The sequence below is a fragment of the Arachis stenosperma genome, chromosome 6, assembly GCF_014773155.1.
Source record: "Arachis stenosperma cultivar V10309 chromosome 6, arast.V10309.gnm1.PFL2, whole genome shotgun sequence".
In the NCBI taxonomy this organism is placed as follows: domain Eukaryota; kingdom Viridiplantae; phylum Streptophyta; class Magnoliopsida; order Fabales; family Fabaceae; genus Arachis; species Arachis stenosperma.
The window spans coordinates 24,748,346-24,771,416 of record NC_080382.1 but is presented as its reverse complement, the minus strand read 5'-3'; the positions used below and the strand labels follow the sequence as shown (position 1 = coordinate 24,771,416).

Here is a 23,071-nt window from a genome sequence, read left to right as displayed (position 1 = left end):
CAAGCTATCTGAAAATCTCTAAAATGCTTAATAGGCTCTTGAGCAGGTAAGCTATAGAACTTAGGCAGTAGATTGATCAGAGCAGTCTTGAGTTTGAAGTCAGCAGTCAAGTTCGGATGACGCGCTTGATATGGTTGCAGTGTAAAGTCCAGAACTCCTGCTTCCTTGAGAGTAATCCTCCTGGGCTCCGCCATAGTACCTGCACTTAAATCAACAGAAGAGGCATCAATAGAATTAGCAGGTGAGGAACTAGTTTCTTCCTCAAATGACACTTCAGGTTCAACCTCAGATAAGACTGGTGAATTGGGCGAAATCCCTTCACCACCCTCGTAGGCTAACCGACACCGAGCTCGCCTAATACGTGAAATAGTCTTTTCGATCACAGGATCAAATACGGCTAAGCTCAGATCCGGTAACGAACGTGTCATTCAATGAAAGAAACATATAGCTCATGGTAATAAAATATAAAAAGAAAAATGCAATTATGTAAATAAAATAAATATTTACATCAACCAATAAATTAGCATACTATTGCAACTCCCCGGCAACGGCGCCAAAAATTGACGGGCAGAAAATTACCAGTTACGAATTTCTAGTAAAATAATGTTGTAAGTACAGTTCTTAACTGACTAAAATTCCACTTATAAATTTAAAAGGGGTTCTCACGAATTTAGAATTAATTAACTGGGAGTAGAATTCCCAGGTCGTCACCCAAAGAGTTGACAAAAGAGTGCAATTTATTGATCAGGGGTTTTCTGAGAAATTTTTAGAGTTGAAAATGGAAAAATAAATAGTTGAAAATTATGCAAGTAGCAATTAACAAGAGATGTTGTGTATTTAAAAATAAATAAAAAACATTGGCTAGGAAAAAATTAATTGGAGTTTCTATCCTCGTTGAATTTCACAAGTGTAATAGTAAAAAGGTCGTTGCTTTTACTTAGTTATCCTATGACTAATAGAGGAAAGTCAAGTAGGTAATACCAACTTCACTTTACAAGTCCTAGTCAACTCCCAAGGAGTGATTAGAGTTAGTAAAAATCCAATTGGCAGCAATTTCCAATTACCTATTAACACTTGAATATTCCAACTCAAGGGTTTCCTATTAATCAACTCCAAAGCCAAGTTGGGAACTCTACTCTATTGACATGAATGCCATTTCCACAAACATGTAAAGGGAGTAGATAGAAAACATGGTAATTGAAACTAAATTAATAAAATTAAAATTGATTCTGATAATTAATTGAAAGAAACATGGAATTAAACATAAGAATGGTTCATTGCAATAATAAACTCATAATTCAGCAAAATACAAATATGAGTACCAATCACTAAATGGAAAACAAAAGAGTAGAGTAATAGAGAAGCAAACTAAAGCGATGACTTCAACCAAATGTAGTAGCAGCTATCTCAAAAATCCAATCCAAAAGCAAAGCTAAGAAAATACTAAGAACCCTAGGAGAAGTAGTGTTTTTCTTTACATTTCAAAACTAAAAACTAAAAACTAAGTGAGAATGAAAGTGTGTAAGTCTCATCTACACCCCTGCCTCTAATTTGGACTTTCGGGACTGAAACTGGGTGAAAAAGGGGCCTAGAAATCACCCCAGCGAATTCTGATATCTGCAGCACATGACAGCCAGTCACGCGTACGCGTCGTCCACATGTACACGTCGATGTGCATTCTTCTAGTCACACGTACGCGTCGCTCCACACGTGCGCATTGATGCACTTTCTCCTGGCCATGCGTACGCGTCACTCCACGCGTGCGCGTCGTTGCTCGCCCAAGAAATCTTTAATTCCTTGTGTTCCTTCCACTTTTGCATGCTTCTTTTCCATCCTCCAAGTCATGCCTGCCCTGTAATCCCTGAAAAAACTTAACGCACATATCACGGCATCGAATGGAAATAAGAGAGGATTAAAAATAGCGAGTTTAGGGCCAAAGGAGCATGTTTTCAGTCATAGCATCAATTTAGGAAGGAAAGTGTAAAACCATGCATTTCATATGAATAAGTGTATAAAAGATTGATAAAATCCACTCTATTTAGCATAAGATAAACCATAAAATTATGGTTTATCAATCTCTCCATACTTAAACACTAGCATGTCCTCATGCTAAGCTCAAAGAACCCAAAAGAGTAAAGGAGGAGAGGTGAGACTTATGCAATGCAACCTATCTATATAAATACAACTACATGCTAAAATGCTTCTACCTACTTGATTAAAAGTAAACAAACTCTCCAAGACAAACATAAATAGATTCCACTAATTCAAATCACACAATAAGATACAAGTAAACTTGTAAGAAGAAAGCTCATGAAAGCCGGGAACATAGAGTTGAGCATTGAACCCTCACTGTAAGTGTATATGCACTCTAATCACTCAAGTGTCTAGGGTTAATCCACTTTAGTCTCCTCTAGTCATGCTTTCTAAAACTTTTTTCTTCATCTAACCAATCAACAAATATTTAGTGTACAAATGCAAACATCATGAGGACTTTTCAAGGTTGTAATGGGACTAAGGTAAGGGTGAGGATATATGTATGGCCAAGTGAACTATAATGTGAATCTTTGACTAACCTAAGTTCTCGCCTAACACATACACACACTCTATATAATTCTAAAATCATGCTTAGTTACCCAAAGTCTCACTTTTGCAACATTTCACATGCTCATATATCAGTTTTAATTCCATCTCATATGCATTGATCTTTTTATTGAACTTAACATTGGGGTAATTTTGTCCCCTATTCATTTATTTCTTTTTTCTTTTCTTTTTTTTTTTGTATATTTGAGAGCATAATATATCAATGCATATGGTTTCTCTAATTTCACACAAGTGAGCACCCAAGTTCCTAATATTTATCAATAAGATCAAAACGCATTCTCATCAACCATAGTTCTCACATTTTTCCACACTTAGTTAACACACACAATCTCTATCTTAAGCTAACCAAAGATTCAAATAGGGTAATTAATTATTTTTCTGCTTAAGGCTAGTGATGTGGTAATATAAAGAACAAATGGGGATTAAAAAGGCTCAAAGTGGCAAACAAAGGTAAATAAAATGGTAGGCTATTTGGGATAAGTAAGCTAATATCAAATGATGGCCTCAATCACATGTATGCATGAATATACACTAAACAATGCATATATAGAATGGAACAAACCAAAGATTGCAATCATAGAGAAGAAAACACACAAGAATAAAGTTCATGGTTAAATAATGTAACCATATAATTAAGCTTAAAATCTCACAGGTTGTGTGTTCTTAACTCTTAAAACCATGTTCCAAATTACAATCTTCAAACAAGTTTAACAAAAAATTTAATTTAAATTAGTGAAATGCCATAAAATAGTGTCTTTAAAAAGAATTTATCACTCAACCAAATAGTACCTAAATGCAAGCAACTACTAATCATGCAAGTTATTCTATCTAACAAAAGGAAAAATACAATATTGGTGTTGAGAGTGAGAAAGCTTACCTTTGGAAGTCGGTGACCGACCTCCCCTTTTCAATCACTTTAAAGCATTACTTGTCCATATTACATAGATAGTTCTTTTATTCCTGGTGCAGGAAATTGTGATCTCTTCTTTTCACAACTCAAATAATCCCTAGTAATGGCCCCAAAGACTTGGTGCTCAATACCATGGCATCACAACTTCGCACAACTAACCAGCAAGTGCACTGGGTCGTCCAAGTAATAAACCTTACGCGAGTAAGGGTCGATCCCACGGAGATTGTTGGTATGAAGCAAGCTATGGTCACCTTGTAAATCTTAGTCAGGCAGACTCAAATGGTTATGGATGATATATGAATAAAAGATAAAGATAGAGGTACTTATGTAATTCATTGGTGAGAACTTCAGATAAGCGAATGGAGATGCTTTGTCCCTTCCGTCTCTCTGCTTTCCTACTGTCTTCATCCAATCCTTCTTACTCCTTTCCATGGCAAGCTGTATGTTGGGCATCACCGTTGTCAATGGCTACAGTCCCGTCCTCTCAGTGGAAATGTTCAACGCACCCTGTCACGGCACGGCTATCCAACTATCGGTTCTCGATCATGTCGGAATAGAATCCAGTGATTCTTTTGCGTCTGTCACTAACGCCTCACAATCGCGAGTTTAAAGCTCGTCACAGTCATTCAATCATTGAATCCTACTCAGAATACCATAGACAAGGTTTAGACCTTCCGGATTCTCTTGAATGCCGCCATCAATTCTAGCTTATACCACGAAGATTCCGGTTAAAGAACCCAAGAGATAAACATTCAAGCCTTGTTTGCTTGTAGAACGGAGGTGGTTGTCAGGCACTCATTCATAAGTGAGAATGATGATGAGCGTCACATAATCATCACATTCATCAAGTTCTTGAGTGCGAATGAATATCTTGGAATAAGAACAAGCTGAATTGAATAGAAGAACAATAGTAATTGCATTAATACTCGAGGTACAGCAGAGCTCCACACCTTAATCAATGGTGTGTAGAAACTCCACCGTTGAAAATACATAAGAACAAGGTCTAGGCATGGCCGTGAGGCCAGCCCCATGATCTAAGAACTAGATGTCCGAAGATTAAAAATACAATAGTAAAAGGTCCTATTTATAGGGAACTAGTAGCTTAAGAATTACAAAGATGAGTAAAAGACATAAAAATCCACTTCCGGGCCCACTTGGTATGTGCTTGGGCTGAGCATTGAAGCATTTTTGTGTAGAGACTCTTCTTGGAGTTAAACGCCAGCTTTTGTGCCAGTTTGGGCGTTTAACTCCCATTCTTGTGCCAGTTCCGGCGTTAAACGCCGGTTTGGGCCATCAAATCTCGGGCAAAGTATGGACTATTATACATTACTGGAAAGCCCAGGATGTCTACTTTCCAACGCCGTTAAGAGCGCGCCAATTGGGCTTCTGTAGCTCCAGAAAATCAACTTCGAGTGCAGGGAGGTCAGAATCCAACAGCATCTGCAGTCCTTTTCAGTCTCTGAATCAGATTTTTGCTCAGGTCCCTCAATTTCAGCCAGAAAATACCTGAAATCACAGAAAAACACACAAACTCATAGTAAAGTCCAGAAAAGTGAATTTTAATTAAAAACTAATAAAAATATACTAAAAACTAACTAAATCATACTAAAAACATACTAAAAACAATGCCAAAAAGCGTACAAATTATCCGCTCATCACAACACCAAACTTAAATTGTTGCTTGTCCCCAAGCAACTGAAAATCAAATAAGATAAAAGAAGAGAATATGCAATGAATTCCAAAAACATCTATGAAGATCAGTATTAATTAGATGAGCGGGGCTTTTAGCTTTTTGCCTCTGAATAGTTTTGGCATCTCACTCTATCCTTTGAAATTCAGAATGATTGGCTTCTTTAGGAACTCAGAATCCAGATAGTGTTATTGATTCTCCTAGTTAAGTATGATGATTCTTGAACACAGCTACTTTATGAGTCTTGGCCGTGGCCCAAAGCACTTTGTCTTCCAGTATTACCACCGGATACATACATGCCACAGACACATAATTGGGTGAACCTTTTCAGATTGTGACTCAGCTTTGCTAGAGTCCCCAATTAGAGGTGTCCAGGGTTCTTAAGCACACTCTTTTTGCCTTGGATCACAACTTTATTTCTTTCTTTTTCTTTCTTTTTCTCTTTCTCCCTTTTTTTTTCTTTTTTTCGTTCTTTTTCTCTCTTTTTTTTTTGTATTCACTGCTTTTTCTTGCTTCAAGAATCATTTTTATGATTTTTCAGATCCTCAGTAACATGTCTCCTTTTTCATCATTCTTTCAAGAGCCAACAATTTTAACATTCATGAACAACAAATTCAAAAGACATATGAACTGTTCAAGCATACATTCAGAAAACAAAAGTATTGCCACCACATCAAAATAATTAATCTGTTATAAAATTTAAAATTCATGCAATTCTTCTCTTTTTCAATTAAGAACATTTTTCATTCAAGAAAGGTGATGGATTCATAGGACATTCATAACTTTAAGGCATAGACACTAAGACACTAATGATCATAAGACACAAACATAGATAAACATAAGCATAAAATTCGAAAAACAAGAAAGTAAAGAGCAAGGAGATTAAAGAACGGGTCCACCTTAGTGATGGCGGCTTGTTCTTCCTCTTGAAGATCTTATGGAGTGCTTGAGCTCCTCAATGTCTCTTCCTTGCCTTTGTTGCTCCTCTCTCATGATTCTTTGATCTTCTCTAATTTCATGGAGGAGAATGGAGTGTTCTTGGTGCTCCACCCTTAGTTGTCCCATGTTGGAACGCAGTTCTCCTAGGGAGGTGTTGATTTGCTCCCAATAGTTTTGTGGAGGAAAGTGCATCCCTTGAGGCATCTCAGGGATTTCATGATGAGTGGGGTCTCTTGTTTGCTCCATCCTTTTCTTAGTGATGGGCTTGTCCTCATCAATGAGGATGTCTCCTTCTGTGTCCACTCCAACTGAATAACAGAGGTGACAAATGAGATGAGGAAAGGCTAACCTTGCCAAGGTAGAGGACTTGTCCGCCACCTTATAGAGTTCTTGGGCTATAACCTCATGAACTTCCACTTCCTCTCCAATCATGATGCTATGAATCATGATGGCCCGGTCTATAGTAACTTTGGACCGGTTGCTAGTGGGAATGATTGAGCGTTGGATAAACTCCAACCATCCCCTAGCCACGGGCTTGAGGTCATGCCTTCTTAGTTGAACCGGCTTGCCTCTTGAATCTCTCTTCCATTGGGCGCCCTCTTCACAGATGTCTATGAGAACTTGGTCCAACCTTTGATCAAAGTTGACCCTTCTAGTGTAAAGGTGTTCATCTCCTTGCATCATGGGCAAGTTGAATGCCAACCTTACATTTTCCGGACTAAAGTCTAAGTATTTCCCCCGAACCATTGTAAGCCAATTCTTTGGGTCCGGGTTTACACTTTGATCATGGTTCTTGGTGATCCATGCATTGGCATAGAACTCTTGAACCATCAAGATTCCAACTTGTTGAATGGGGTTGGTAAGAACTTCCCAACCTCTTCTTCTAATCTCATGTCGGATCTCCGGATATTCACTCTTTTTGAGTTTGAAAGGGACCTCGGGGATCACCTTCTTCAAGGCCACAACTTCATAGAAATGGTCTTGATGCACCCTTGAGATGAATCTCTCCATCTCCCATGACTCGGAGGTGGAAGCTTTTGCCTTCCCTTTCCTCTTTCTAGAGGTTTCTCCGGCCTTAGATGCCATAAATGGTTATGGAAAAATAAAAAGTAATGCTTTTACCACACCAAACTTAAAAGGTTTGCTCGTCCTCGAGCAAAAGAAGAAAGAAGAGAGTAGGAGAAGAAGAGATGGAGGTGGCTTTTTTATTCGGCCAAAGGGAGAAGTAGTGTTTAGGTTGTGTGAAAATGAGTGGGTGAAGATGGGTTTATATAGGGGTGGAGAGAGGGGTAGGGTTTGGCCATTATGGGTGGGTTTGGGTGGGAAAGTGGTTTGAATTTTGAATGGTGAGGTAGGTGGGGTTTTATGAAGGATGGATGTGAGTGGTGAAAAGAAAGATGGGATTTGATAGGTGAGGGTTTTTGGGGAAGAGTGGTTGAGGTGATTGGTGAATGGGTGAAGAAGAGAGAGGGTGGTGGGGTAGGTGGGGATCCTGTGGGGTCCACAGATCCTGAGGTGTCAAGGAAAAGTCATCCCTGCACTAAGTGGCGAGCAAAATTGCTCTATGTGCCAATTCTGGCGTTAAACGCCGGGCTGGTGCCCATTTTTGGCGTTTAACGCCGGCTTCTTGCCCTTTTCTGGCGTTTAACGCCAGTCTGGTGCCCCTTTCTGGCGTTAAACGCCCAGAATGGTGCCAGACTGGGCGTTAAACGCCCATTTGCTACCTTCACTGGCGTTTAAACGCCAGCAAGTTCTCCTCCAGGGTGTGCTGTTTTTCTTTCTGTTTTTCATTCCGTTTTTGCTTTTTCAATTGATTTTGTGACTTCTCATGATCATCAACCTACAGAAAACATAAAATAACAAAGAAAAATAGATAAAATATAACATTGGGTTGCCTCCCAACAAGCGCTTCTTTAATGTCAGTAGCTTGACAGAGGGCTCTCATGGAGCCTCACAGATACTCAGAGCAATGTTGGAACCTCCCAACACCAAACTTAGAGTTTGAATGTGGGGGTTCAACACCAGACTTAGAGTTTGGTTGTGGCCTCCCAACACCAAACTTAGAGTTTGACTGTGGGGGCTCTGTTTGACTCTGTTTTGAGAGAAGCTCTTCATGTTTCCTCTCCATGGTGACAGAGGGATATCCTTGAGCCTTAAACACAAAGGATTCTTCATTCACTTGAATGATCAATTCTCCTCTGTCAACATCAATCACAGCCTTTGCTGTGGCTAGGAAGGGTCTGCCAAGGATGATGGATTCATCCATGCACTTCCCAGTCTCTAGGACTATGAAATCAGCAGGGATGTAATGGTCTTCAATCTTCACCAAAACATCCTCTACAAGTCCATAAGCTTGTTTTCTTGAATTGTCTGCCATCTCTAGTGAGATTCTTGCAGCTTGTACCTCAAAGATCCCTAGCTTCTCCATTACAGGTAGAGGCATGAGGTTTACACTTGACCCTAAGTCACACAGAGCTTTCTTAAAGGTCATGGTGCCTATGGTACAAGGTATTGAAAACTTCCCAGGATCTTGTCTTTTTTGAGGTAATTTCTGCCTAGACAAGTCATCCAGTTCTTTGGTGAGCAAAGAAGGTTCGTTCTCCCAAGTCTCATTACTGAATAACTTGTCATTTAGCTTCATGATTGCTCCAAGGTACTTGGCAACTTGCTCTTCAGTGACATACTCATCCTCTTCAAAGGAAGAATACTCATCAGATCTCATGAATGGCAGAAGTAAGTCCAATGGAATCTCTATGGTCTCAGTGTGAGCCTCAGATTCCCATGGTTCCTCATTAGAAAACTCATTGGAGGCCAGTGGACGTCCATTGAGGTCTTCCTCAGTGGCGTTCACTGCCTCTTCCTCCTCTCCAAATTCGGCCATGTTGATTGCCTTGCACTCTCCTTTTGGATTTTCTTCTGTATTGCTTGGAAGAGTACTAGGAGGAACTTCAGTAATTTTCTTGCTCAGCTGTCCCACTTGTGCTTCCAAGTTTCTAATAGAGGACCTTGTTTCAGTTATGAAACTTTGAGTGGTTTTGATTAGATCAGAGACCATGGTTGCTAAGTCAGAGTGGTTCTGCTTAGAATTCTCTGTCTGTTGCTGAGAAGATGATGAAAAAGGCTTGCCATTGCTAAACCTGTTTCTTCCACCATTATTATTGTTGAAACCTTGTTGAGGTCTCTGTTGATCCTTCCATGAGAGATTTGGATGATTTCTCCATGAAGAATTATAGGTGTTTCCATAGGGTTCTCCCATGTAATTCACCTCTTCCATTGAAGGGTTCTCAGGATCATAAGCTTCTCCTTCAGATGAAGCATCCTTAGTACTGCTTGGTGCATTTTGCATTCCAGACAGACTTTGAGAGATCAAATTGACTTGTTGGGTCAATATTTTGTTCTGAGCCAGTATGGCATTCAGAGTATCAATCTCAAGAACTCCTTTCTTCTGATTTGTCCCATTGTTCACAGGATTCCTTTCAGAAGTGTACATGAATTGGTTATTTGCAACCATTTCAATTAGTTCTTGAGCTTCTGTAGGTGTCTTCTTCAGATGAAGAGATCCTCCAGCAGAGCTATCCAATGATATCTTGGATAGTTCAGACAGACCATCATAGAAAATACCTATGATGCTCCATTCAGAAAGCATGTCAGAAGGACACTTTCTGATCAATTGTTTGTATCTTTCCCAAGCTTCATAGAGGGATTCACCTTCCTTCTGTATGAAGGTTTGGACTTCCACTCTAAGCTTACTCAATTTTTGAGGTGGAAAGAACTTTGCCAAGAAGGCATTGACTAGCTTTTCCCAGGAGTTCAGGCTTTCTTTAGGTTGTGAGTCTAACCATATCCTAGCTCTGTCTCTTACAGCAAAAGGGAATAGCATAAGTCTGTAGACCTCAGGGTTAACCCCATTGGTCTTGACAGTGTCACAGATTTGCAAGAATTCAGCTAAAAACTGATGAGGATCTTCCAATGGAAGTCCATGGAACTTGCAATTCTGTTGCATTAGAGAAATTAATTGAGGTTTAAGCTCAAAGTTGTTTGCTCCAATGGCAGGGATAGAGATGCTTCTCCCATAGAAGTCGGGAGTAGGTACAGTAAAGTCACCCAGCACCTTCCTTGCATTGTTGGCATTGTTGTTGTTTTTGGCTGCCATGTCTTCTTCTTTGAAGATTTCTGTTAGATCCTCTACAGAGAGTTGTGCCTTAGCTTCTCTTAGCTTTCGCTTCAAGGTCCTTTCAGGTTCAGGGTCAGCCTCAACAAGAATGCTTTTGTCTTTGCTCCTGCTCATATGAAAGAGAAGAGAACAAGAAAATATGGAATCTTCTATGTCACATTATAGAGATTCCTTGAGGTGTCAGAGGAACAGAAAAATAGAAGGAAGGAGTAGAGAATTCGAACTTATCAAGAAAGGTGGAGTTCGAATTGTGCATTGAGGAGGAGTGGTACTCCATAAATAGAAGGATGTGAGAAGAGGGGAAGGGATTTTTCGAAAATTAAAAGATTTTAAAAAACATTTTGAAAAAGATTTTGAAGAAGATATGATTGAAAACTTTTTTTTGAAAAAGATGTGATTTAAAAGTTATGGTTTTAAAAAGATGTGATTGAGAAGATATGATTTGAAAAATAAATTAAAAAAAGATTTGATTTTAAAAAAAAATTAATGACTTGGCTAACAAGAAAAGATATGATTCAAACATTAAACCTTTCTCAACAGAAAAGACAACATACTTGAAATGTTGAATCAAATCATTAATTGATAGCAAGTATTTTTGAAAAAGGAAAGAAATTGATTTTGAAAAAGATTTGATTGAAAAGATATTATTTGAAAAAGATTTGATTTTAAAAAACTTTGAAAACTTGAAAAAAAAAATTTGCATTAAAAACAAAATCTTCCCTCTTGTGCCATCCTGGCGTTAAACGCCCAGAATGGTGCACATTCTGGCGTTTAACGCCCAAAGCACTACCCTTTTGGGCGTTAAACGCCCAGCCAGGTATCCTGGCTGGCGTTTAAATGCCAGTTTTTCCTTCTTCACTGGGCATTTTGAACGCCCAGCTTTTTCTGTATAATTCCTCTGCTGCATGTACTGAATCTTCAGTTCCCTGTATTATTGACTTGAAAATAGAACCAAGATCAAATAAACAATGCATGCAAGACACCAAACTTAAAATAAGACACTAGACTCAAACAAGAAACATAAAATATTTTTTGGTTTTTATGATTTTGTAAATTTTTTTTTGTGCTTTTTCGAAAATTAAGTGAAAGAAGAAAATAAAGGTATCAAAATTCTTAATGAGAATTCCAGGAATCATGCAATGTTAGTCTAAAGCTTTAGTCTAAAGGAATTAGACATGGGTAGCCAAGCTTCAGCAGGACATTGCATTCAAGAGCTAAATTGATGAGAATCAATCAGCTTTGGTGATGATAAGATCATCACCTTGAAACACTAGAATTCATTCTTAAGAACTCTGAAAAATACCTAATCTAAGCAACAAGATGAACCGTCAGTTGTACATACTCGAAACAATCCCCGGCAACGGTGCCAAAAACTTGGTGTTGTTGCCGGATCGAAAATTTGGCACTGATGTTACCGGACCAAAAGCTTACCGAAAACTCGAACAATCCCCGGAAACAGCGCCAAAAACTTGGTGCACGAAATTGTGATCCCTTCTTTTCACAACTCAAATAATCCCTAGTAATGGCCCCAAAGACTTGGTGCTCAATACCATGGCATCACAACTTCGCACAACTAACCAGCAAGTGCACTGGGTCGTCCAAGTAATAAACCTTACGCGAGTAAGGGTCGATCCCACGGAGATTGTTAGTATGAAGCAAGCTATGGTCACCTTGTAAATCTTAGTCAGGCAGACTCAAATGGTTATGGATGATATATGAATAAAAGATAAAGATAGAGGTACTTATGTAATTCATTGGTGAGAACTTCAGATAAGCGAATGGAGATGCTTTGTCCCTTCCGTCTCTCTGCTTTCCTACTGTCTTCATCCAATCCTTCTTACTCCTTTCCATGGCAAGCTGTATGTTGGGCATCACCGTTGTCAATGGCTACAGTCCCGTCCTCTCAGTGGAAATGTTCAACGCACCCTGTCACGGCACGGCTATCCAGCTGTCGGTTCTCGATCATGTCGGAATAGAATCTAGTGATTCTTTTGCGTCTGTCACTAACGCCCCACAATCGCGAGTTTGAAGCTCGTCACAGTCATTCAATCATTGAATCCTACTCAGAATACCACAGACAAGGTTTAGACCTTCCGGATTCTCTTGAATGCCGCCATCAATTCTAGCTTATACCACAAAGATTCCGGTTAAAGAACCCAAGAGATAAACATTCAAGTCTTGTTTGCTTGTGGAACGGAGGTGGTTGTCAGGCACTCGTTTATAAGTGAGAATGATGATGAGCGTCACATAATCATCACATTCATCAAGTTCTTGAGTGCGAATGAATATCTTGGAATAAGAACAAGCTGAATTGAATAGAAGAACAATAGTAATTGCATTAATACTCGAGGTACAGCAGAGCTCCACACCTTAATATATGGTGTGTAGAAACTCCACCGTTGAAAAAGACATAAAAATCCACTTCCGGGCCCACTTGGTGTGTGCTTGGGCTGAGCATTGAAGCATTTTCGTGTAGAGACTCTTCTTGGAGTTAAACGCCAGCTTTTGTGCCAGTTTGGGCGTTTAACTCCCATTCTTGTGCCAGTTCCGGCGTTAAACGCCGGGCATTCTTGAGCTGATTTGGAACGCCAGTTTGGACCATCAAATCTCGGGCAAAGTATGGACTATTATATATTGCTGGAAAGCCCAGGATGTCTACTTTCCAACGCCGTTGAGAGCGCGCCAATTGGGCTTCTGTAGCTCCAGAAAATCCACTTCGAGTGCAGGGAGGTCAGAATCCAATAGCATATGCAGTCCTTTTTAGTCTCTGAATCAGATTTTTGCTCAGGTCCCTCAATTTCAGCCAGAAAATACCTGAAATCACAGAAAAACACACAAACTCATAGTAAAGTTCAGAAAAGTGAATTTTAATTAAAAACTAATAAAAATATACTAAAAACTAACTAAATCATACTAAAAACATACTAAAAACAATGCCAAAAAGCGTACAAATTATCCGCTCATCAATTCCTTTATTAGTTTATTAATTACAATTTTGATCGGTCTTTTATTTCTTAATTGCTTGCTTCAACCATCGAAAACCCCCTTGCCTTTCACAACCAAAATTGTGCACTCTTGGTCACTAGTTCCTAGGGAGAACGACCTGAGGTTTAACTACTCGGTTATTTTAATTTGAATTTAAACTTTGACTGATGAGATTTAATTGCCAATTTGGACTATGCTACCAACGAAGTACTTCTTATTTTTAGAAATTCCGAACCGGCACAAATCACATCTATCAGTATTCAAGTTTCTGATCCCGCGAGAGATGCGCTTTTCTATTTTGGCGACTTATTGCTTAAGCATTCTTTCAAGACTCCTCGATTATAAACTCCTTTCAACTATTACTATGTATATATATTTTTCTTTTACAGGTCATAGCGTCTCGCCACCTCTGTTTTACAAGCTAGGCGTAAAGCTCTGTGTGGTAGGGTGTTACACAATTTTCCAAGGAGATATAAGAACACCTTTTTCATCAACCGTTGATATGTATCCCGAGCATTTTTCAATCCAAATGGCATAACTACGTGGAAATAGTTTATCCTTGGAATGATCAAAATTATTTTTTCTTCATCTGCCCTATACATCGGGATTTGATTATACCCTAATTATGTATCCATAAGGGACAGGTATTTGTAGCACGAGGCTGAATCTACCAGAGCATCAATACTGGGTAGATGGTAAAGATCCTTTAGACAGGCTTTGTTGAGATTGGTATAGTCAATGCACATCCTCTATTTTCTATTTTGTTTCTTCACGAGTACCACATTAGTGAGCCATAGTGGATATTTTACTTCCCTTATGAACCGACTTCTAACAATGCCTAGACTTGTTCCCTTATGAGCTTTTGTCATTTCTGTTGAATAGGTTGTAAGTCCGGCTAAACAGCAAGCTTGTGGCTCATGAGGTCGAGATGGATCCCAGGCATATCAGAGGCTTTTCAACCAAAGAGGTCAGAATTATTCTGTAAGAGCTTAACGAGATTTGTTTTAGATGTTCTTCAAGGTTGGCCCCCAAGTTTGTCATTTTCTTGGCCTCGTCCCCAATCTAGGCCTCTTCAATTTTTACTTTTGGCCGGGGTCTCAATTCCTCCCAAACTCGTATATCTCCAAGCTCTATGGTGTAAAAATCAAAAAATTATTTAACCATTTGTTAAAATAAAATAAAAGATAATTTAATTATCCAAAATAGGTTAGAAATGACAAATATATTAAATTAGAAAATTTAATGGAAAAAATAAAATTTAGCATAAAAAAGTTAATTTATTTCGAAAGGATGCGTACCGGCTTAAATTGTCCGACACGGTGAGTGAGAAAATTTAATTTATGAGCGAATAAATTTGAGATATTAAAACTTATAATTGAGAGGCAAAATTATTTAGGATACACATTAAAAACATTAATTTTAAAGGTTTTGGTTCGAAGTTGGGTCAAAGGGTTAAGCAAACAGACTTGGGCCATAATTGGGCCCAAGCCCCATTAACTAACCCATCAACCCATTGCCAAGTTCAGCACAATGGTCATTCACAACAAAAACATTCAGCCAATTGAGAAAGAAGGGAGAAGAAGAATGAAACCCTTGCACTATTTATCTTCTTTTTGGATCATAACTTTTGATCCGGAGCTCCGATCGCCGCACCATTTATTGCCACGCGTTAATCTTGCCGAGCTCTTCAATTCTATTTGAACAAAGTGGTAAACAACTCAAATCCCATGCTCCAGTTCTCAGTTTTTTGACAAATTCGAGTTTTGGCTATGTTAGTTTGAAATTTTCATGGTTTTGGTTGTTTAGGTGTTTTCTTGCTTGGGTGATTGTTGGGTTTCACCCCAAACACCAGTGGGTAAGGTAAAAAAAATCTAAACCCTTGTGGTTTGTTGACACTGTTGAACCCTAGTGTTAATTTTGAGTAATTGTATGAAGCTAGCTTGAAATTCATGTTGATTGGAGTTGAATTGGTGATTTGGATTGCTTAGAATTGAGCTTTGGTGGTTAGAACTTGTTAATTTGATTTGATAGCTTAATTGGAAGCTTGAGAGAAATTGGCAAAAATATGGTTTTGGTTTCCTTTAGATAATACGTAATGTTGTGTGAAACTTAGGCTAGTTGCCTTATGATAGGTTTGAATTGTATGAATTGGTTGATGGAATATGTGTGATTAATTGGATGGAGTTTTGATATGAGCATGTGAATGAAATTGATGTGTAAGAATTGTGATGATGAGTATTGGTTGAATGAAATTTCCTAAAGATGCCAATCATTCTGAGTTTCAATGGATAGTGAGATGTCAAAACTGTTCAGAAGCAAAAAGCTACTAAGTCCCGCTCATCTTATTGCAATTAAGCTTCATTGGAAACTTAGAAATTTATTGTATCTTAATTTTATTTTTTTATCCTACTGTGTTTTTAGTTGCTTGGAGACAAGCAACAGTTTAAGTTTGGTGTTGTGATTAGCGGATATTTTATACGCTTTTTGGCATCATTTTCATATATTTTTTAGCATGTTTTGTTTCATTTTTACTAAGTTTTTATAGGTTTTAGCGTTAAATTCACATTTTTGGATTCTACTATTTGTGTTTTTGTACAATTTTAGGTATTTTCTGGCTGAAATTGGGGAGTTGGAGCAGAAGTCTGATTCTACAGAAGCTATCCGAATCTTACCTACCTGCATTTGGAAGAGCTTTTCTCAAGCTATAGAAGTTCAAATAGAGCGCTATAAACGGCTATAGAAAGATGACTTCCAGAACTTTCCAGCAATATGTAATAGTCATTACTTTGCTTCGGATTAGAAGGCCCAAAACTGGCGTCCAACGCCAGCTTCCTACCCCATTTCTGGGGTCCAGCACCCAAAGAGCAGAGCCCAATGTCCAAACGCCCAGAGATGACTCCCTAGCTGGCGTTCCATGCCCAAAAGACCTCATAGAACATGGATCTTAGTAAAGCTTAGCCCAAACACTCACCAAGTGGGCCCCAGAAATGGATTTTTGCACTAAAAAGACTGTTTTACCCTTACTAGTCATTAGTTTAGTATTTAAGGGATTTAATTCATGTTATTCATAGAATTTTACATCACTTTACCATACACACGTTTTACTTTGTATCAATATGAGTTTCTAAACCTCCTAAGTTGAGGGGAGGAGCCCTGCTGAGTCCTATGAATTAATAAAAGTATTACTATTTCTTCTTCGATCCGTCTTTGATTAATTCTAAGATGTATATTCGTACTTCAACATGGTGGATAGGATTATCAGTGACAATCAGCTTTGTTCATCACATTAAGACGAACGTGCCTGACAAACACCCGCATCTACTTGGGTTCGTGTGAATACTTCAATGGAAAGTATGTACCACCAGCTTGAAGCATACATCTCAGGACACCAGTTCAGTCAATTTCGGGGAGATTAGGGTCTCTGTGGTAGAGGCTAGAACCCTATGATGCAGCATTCTCTGATCCAAAAGATCCGATCTTGTCTGTAGCGTTTTGAGTAGGATCATTAAGGAGAATGGACTGTACGCGCTTTACCCTCAAGCAGAGATGGATCCACACTAACCCTGGGGTTCAGATCCAGAGGAGTATTGACAACCTCTCAATAAAGGCGTCAATCACTTACAGCCTGCCATTGAAGAGATAATTCACAAGCAGAGAAGACAGTAATGCCCGAGTTAATTCAAAAAGGCTAAGCAACTTCAAACCTTAACTATTCTCTTCTCATAGTTTACACAACTTCTAAGGTCTAATTACTCTCTTTCTCTAATCCCATTACTAACTCTATTTGATATAAAAAGTAATTTATACAATATTAAAACACGTTAAATCTTTTTGATCTGCCTGATTAAGACCTGTAGGATAACTATAGCTTGCTTCAAACCACAATCCCCGTGGGATCGACCCTGACTCACTCAAGTATTACTTGGACGACCCAATGTACTTGCTGGTATAACAGTACGAAGGTGTGGGGATTCGTGCTACCAAATTTTTGGCGTCGTTGCCGGGGATTGTTGAGTTTGGACAAACTGACGGATTGTCTTGCTCCCTAGATCAGGTACTTTATTTCTTGATCATTTTTAATTGAGTCTTTTATTTTTATATTTCTCTTCTTTATTTTCAAAAAATTTAAAAAAAAAAGAAACTTTTTTAAAAATATTTGTCTTTTCTTTGTTTAATTTTTATTCTTGGTTTGAGTCTTTTGTGTTTGTTCTTGGTTAAATTTTCGTTCTTCTTGAGCCTTTCTTTCAAAAATTTTAAAAAATATTTTATTTGGTTAAATCTTGTGTCAAATCTTTAAGTTTGGTGTCTTCTTGTGTTTTTCTTTTAATTTTTTGAAAATTTGATGTTTGATGTTCAAAAGTTTTAAGTTTGGTGTCCTTTATATGTTCTTGTGTTCTTTGAGTTTATTGAGTCTTGTTCTTAGTGTTCTTGTTAATCTTCAAAGTGTTCTTGAGTTTACTTTGTCTTTGATCTTAAAATTTTTAAGTTTGGTGTGCCTTTGTGTTTCCCTCCAAAATTTTCAAAAATTAGGGGCATTAGATCTAAAAATTTTAAGTTTTGTATCTTTTGTGTGTTTTTCTTTCTCCTCATTAAATTCAAAAATAAAAAATATCTTTTCTATTTTTATTTTTTATTAAATTTTGAAAAATTCCTTTAAAAATTCATATTTTAATTTTTAAATTTTTTATCTTATCTTATCTTAGCTTTAAATTTCAAAAATCAAATCATTTCAAAATCAAATCTTTTCAAAAATCATATCTTTTTCAAAATCTTATCTTATCTTATTTCAAATTCAAAATTTTAAATCAATTTCAAATTTTAAATTTTAAATTTCAAATTTCAAAATTCAATTTTCAAATTTCGAATTTCAAAATCAAATCTTTTTCAAAAATCAAATTTCAAATCTTATCTTTTTCAAATCTTTATCTTATCTTGTTTCAAATTCAAAATTTCAAAATTTAAAATTTCAAAATTTAAATTTCAAATTTCAAATTTTAATTTCAAAATCTTTTTAATTTAAAACTCATATTCTCTTAACTTCCTTATCTTATCATCTTATCTTCTTTTAAATTTTAAAATTAAATCTTTTTCAAATATTTTTAAATTCTTATCTTATCTTGTTGACTTTTTCAAATCTTTTTAAAATCAAATCTTTTCCAATCTACTATCTTATCTTGTTTTCAAATATTGTCTCTCCTCTTTTTCAAAACCTCCTAACTAACTCTTCTCTCTCTTCTATTTTCGAAATTTAATAATTGAATTTTCAATTATTTTTAATTAATTAATTTTAATTTCAGATTTAATAAATAAATAAAATAAAAATAAAAATATTTTAATTCTTGTTCATCTCTTCTACTTCTATCTCTTCTTCTTCTACATCCTCTATCTTCATTCTCTTCTCTCCTCTTATACCTTTCTTTATTATGAACCCAAGTGGGAATAAAGAGTTCAGAAGAACTCTGGGATCCTATACAGATCTCAACACTGACTTCTATGGAAGAAGTATTAGCATACCTCAAATCAGAGCAAGTAGTTTTGAATTAAACCCTCAACTCATTACCGTAGTGCAGCAAACCTGCCAGTTTTCTGGACTTCCACAGGAAGAACCTACAGAATTCTTAGCAGATTTCTTAAAAATTACTGACACTGTACACCTTGAGGGAGTAGACAAAGATGTCTACGGATTATTGCTCTTTTCTTTTGCTGTAAAGGATCAAACAAAAAGGTGGTTAGATAACCAGCCCAGATCTAGTTTGAAAACTTAGACATACATAGTAGACAAGTTTTTAAATCATTACTTTTCTCCAAGAAAGATGACTCAGCTGAGGCTGGACATACTAGGCTTCAAACAAGGAGATAGTGACTCTCTTTATGATGCTTGAGAGAGGTATAGAAGGATGCTAAGAAAATGTCCCACTGAAATATTTTTAGAATGGGTATAATTAGACATCTTCTATTATGGACTTTCAAACATGGCTAAAATATCTTTGGACCACTCTGCTGGTGGTTCCATACACATGAGAAAGACCATTGAAGAAGCTCAGGAGCTTATTGAGACAATTTTCACTAATCAACATCTGTACTCATCTTCTAAGACTTCCATCAAAGGAGAGGTTAAGGCAGTATCTATTGAACCTAATCCTCCAGAGAAAGATAGCCCATTGACTTAACAACTACAAGTCCTAGCCCAGCAAATACTAGAATTGCAAGAGGATTTGCAAGAAGCTCAGGCTTCTAACATAAATGTAGAAGCCCGATTGAGTCAAACAAGGAAGCAGTTATCTAAGCAGACAACAGATGAATGCCAGGCTATTCAACTGAGGAGTGGGGAAACCATGAACACCCAACCTCAGTACAATAAGAACGAAAAGCCCATAGAGGATAACCAGGTCTCTGCACAAGATGACTCTGGACATTCAAACACCCAGGGAGGTATCACTCCTGGTATTGAATGCCAGAAAAGAACAGAGACTGGGCATTCAGACACCCAAGGAGGTATCATTCCTGGTGTTGAACGCCAGGAAAGGGCAGAGACTGGGCGTTCAAACGCCCAATGAGGAAGCACTCTTGGCGTTGAACGCCAGAAAGGGGGCAACAACAAGGGCGTTGAACGCCCAAGCATAAGAGGACAGTCATATACTAATGATAACCATCTTAAGCAGGCCAGTAACCACCTCCTAACACACATGGCATTCGGCCCTCATCGATCAAGATTGATGAGTACAAGGCTAAGATGTTATTTCCTCAGAAACTCTTTCAAGAGGAAAAGGACAAACAATTTGCCCGCTTTGCAGAATATTTTCAAATATTAGAGATCAAGATTCCTTTTGCAGAGGCTCTTGAGTAGATAACTTCTTATGCTAAGTTCATGAAGGACATTTTAAGTCATAAGAAGGATTGGAGAGAGATCGAAACAACTCTTACTAAAGAGTGCAATGCAGTCATTCAGAGGATCCTTCCTCAAAAATTGCAGAGACACCCTAACACTCTTCTCAGAGATACAAAAATGAATCCTAGAGAAGAGTGTATGGCTCTCACAAAAAGCCTGATGCTCTCTGGGAAGGAAACCTTAAAAGAAGGTGAGACAGTAGTCTTCACCAAGGAGGTCAAACTTCAAGAGCATGTTACTGAGGGACTTAAGGCAATCAAGGACCAGGAGGATCCTGAGAATGCCATTGAGCACAGCCCTACAGAGGAGAAGGAACCTCAAGTTGATTCTTCTTTGGGCATGAAAAAAGGAGCTTGTAACTCTCACAGAGCACACCCTTTCAGAGGTGAAAGAGCCTCAAGAACTACCCTTCCTAGGCGTGCAAATACAACCAAAAGATGAGCAACTGGCTCATCTCCAAGCAGCATCCAAGAGGATGAAAGTCAATATCTCTTTTACAGAGTATTTGAAAAGAAGGACCTAATGGGAAAAGAAATAGACATACTTACTAAGAATTACAGTATCCTAATTCAGTATGAGCTGCCAATGAAGATGTCAGATCCACAGAGCTTTCAGATCCTCTGAACTACTGGAAAAATCATTTTTGACAAAGCCCTGTATGATTTTGGCTTAAGTTTAAATCTAATACCTTCCACAGAGGTAGAGGCCGAATCTGGAGAGACTGGGAAGGCATTAAACACCAGTGAGGAAGCTCTCACTGGGTGTTCAACGCCCATAATGGTAGCAGAGCTGGCGTTGAACGCCAACCAGGGAGCACTGGCTGGGCGTTCAATGCCCAAACTTGCAGTCATCCTGGCGTTGAACGCCAGTGAGGAACCCCTCACTGGGCGTTCAACGCCCAACCAGGTAGGCTTTCTGGCGCTGAATGCCAGTGAGGAACCCCTCATTGGGCGTTCAATGCCCAAATAGGCAACCATTATGGCGCTGAATACCAATGAAGAACCCCTCACTAGGCATTCAACGCCCACACACCCAGGGAAGCTGGCGTTGAACGCAAGCAAGGACATCCCTGCTGGGCGTCCAACGGACAGAATGCTAGAGGGACTAGCGTTTACTGCCAGTAAGGGTGGACAGCAAGGGCGTTCAACACCCAAAGAGCTATCAGAGCTGGCGTTGAACGCCAGTCAAAGCACACCCTTTGAGTGCTTAAATCCCACTCAAGAACCCTCTATCCCAGAACTAAAGGAAACCATAAAGACCATTGAGGTTCCCTTGCATGCACTTCTGCAGTGCATGAGTTCTGATGAACATTCATCCTCGGATGAGGATGAAGACACTAGAGAAGAGCAAGTTGGTCGGTACCTAGGAGCTCTTATGAAGCTGAATGTCAAACTATTTGGTACAAAGTCTTTGGATGAAGAACCTCTATTGCTTTCCAAAGACTTCAATGCTTTGGTTTAGCAGAAGCTACCTCAGAAGCTTCCAGATCCTGGACATTTTTTGATTCCTTGCACCATAGGCACTATGACCCTTGAGAAGGCTCTGTGTGACTTAGGGTCAAGTATAAACCTCATGTCACCCTCTATAATAGAGAAGCTGGGAATCCAAGAGGCACAAGAAAGAAGGATTACTTTGCATGAGGAATGGATGGTGTTCAAGGTTTTGGACCCTCCATTATACCCTGACAAGGGAGGCACCTGCCTAAAGGATTCAGCATCTAAGCCTCCTCCGTTGGATGAAGCCAATTCAATCCCTCCTAAGACCAAACATAAGTTTGGTGTTGGATGTAGACCATCCACAAAGGAGGACGGCCCCAAAAGGAAGATACCTAGGGGCTGGAAAAATAAAAATATCCCTATTGAAGGGTTTTCACCATGGAAGATGGTGGTTTCACTTATCTCATCATGGTATTCACCATGGAAGAGGGAAGTGACAAAAAGGGACACCAGCATACTGCTATAAGCCCAACCCTGCCTTAGGCAGTGAACAAGATCCTGTCCCTTGAGCGTATTACGCTATTCCATGAGAGCACAGGAAGAAAGCTCCCAATAAGGAGTAGGGTATATTCCTCTATGACTATCTTCCTCCTTGAAAGGAGTTGTTCGTCAAGCTAATGACATTAAAAAGCGCTTGTTGGGAGGCAAGCCAACCTTAATTAATTATTTATTTCCTTTTATTTTGTTTTTTTTTTTTAGGGTCATGATCATATGCAGAAGTCAAAACAGAGGCAGAATTCACAGCAGTGAAAAAAAAAACACTCTGGATGGAGTGTTAAAGTTGAACTCCAGCTAGGATATCCCTGCTGGGCGTTCAACGCCCTTAATGGGCAGCATTGCTGACGTTGAACGCCAGCTAGGGAGCAGCCCCTGGGCGTTCAAATGCCAGTGCAAGAGAGTAGGAAATATGGAATTTTCTAACCTCTCAAGACCAGTGGATCCCACAGAAGCTCCACCTACCCCACCTTCTTCTACCTTATTCTTCCCCATTGTTCATATTTTCTCGAGGACGAGCAAAACTCTTAAGTTTGGTATTGCAAAAGCTTTGCTTTTTTACTTCTACCACTCTTAAGTATGGCACCAAAGACTGGTGAAACCTCAAGGAAGAAAAGGGAAAGGCAATTGCCCCGACAACAGCTTGTGCAGCAGCCTTAAGTATGCACATAAGCTTGTGCAGCAGCCTTAACAAAGACAAAGGAGTGACATTGAAGAGATCAAGCACTACATGGGATCCTCAAGGAGGAGCACTAGCCACCATCATTCAGGTGGATTCGTTCCCTTTTACCCCTTTCCTGTTATTTTTCTATTTTTTGCCTATTTATTTATCTGTTCTCTTATTCTTATTGCATGATCATTTGCATTAATGTCTTAAAGATGTAAAATGTTC

At 38.6% G+C, this 23,071-nt stretch overlaps 1 non-coding gene across 1 annotated transcript; it reads left to right on the top strand.

The window, feature by feature from the left end:
• Nucleotides 1–9,780: 9,780 nt before the first annotated feature.
• On the top strand, nucleotides 9,781–9,888 carry LOC130937600 (small nucleolar RNA R71). Its single transcript, XR_009068812.1, has one exon. It is a non-coding gene; the product is annotated as a small nucleolar RNA R71 (small nucleolar RNA).
• Nucleotides 9,889–23,071: the final 13,183 nt, after the last annotated feature.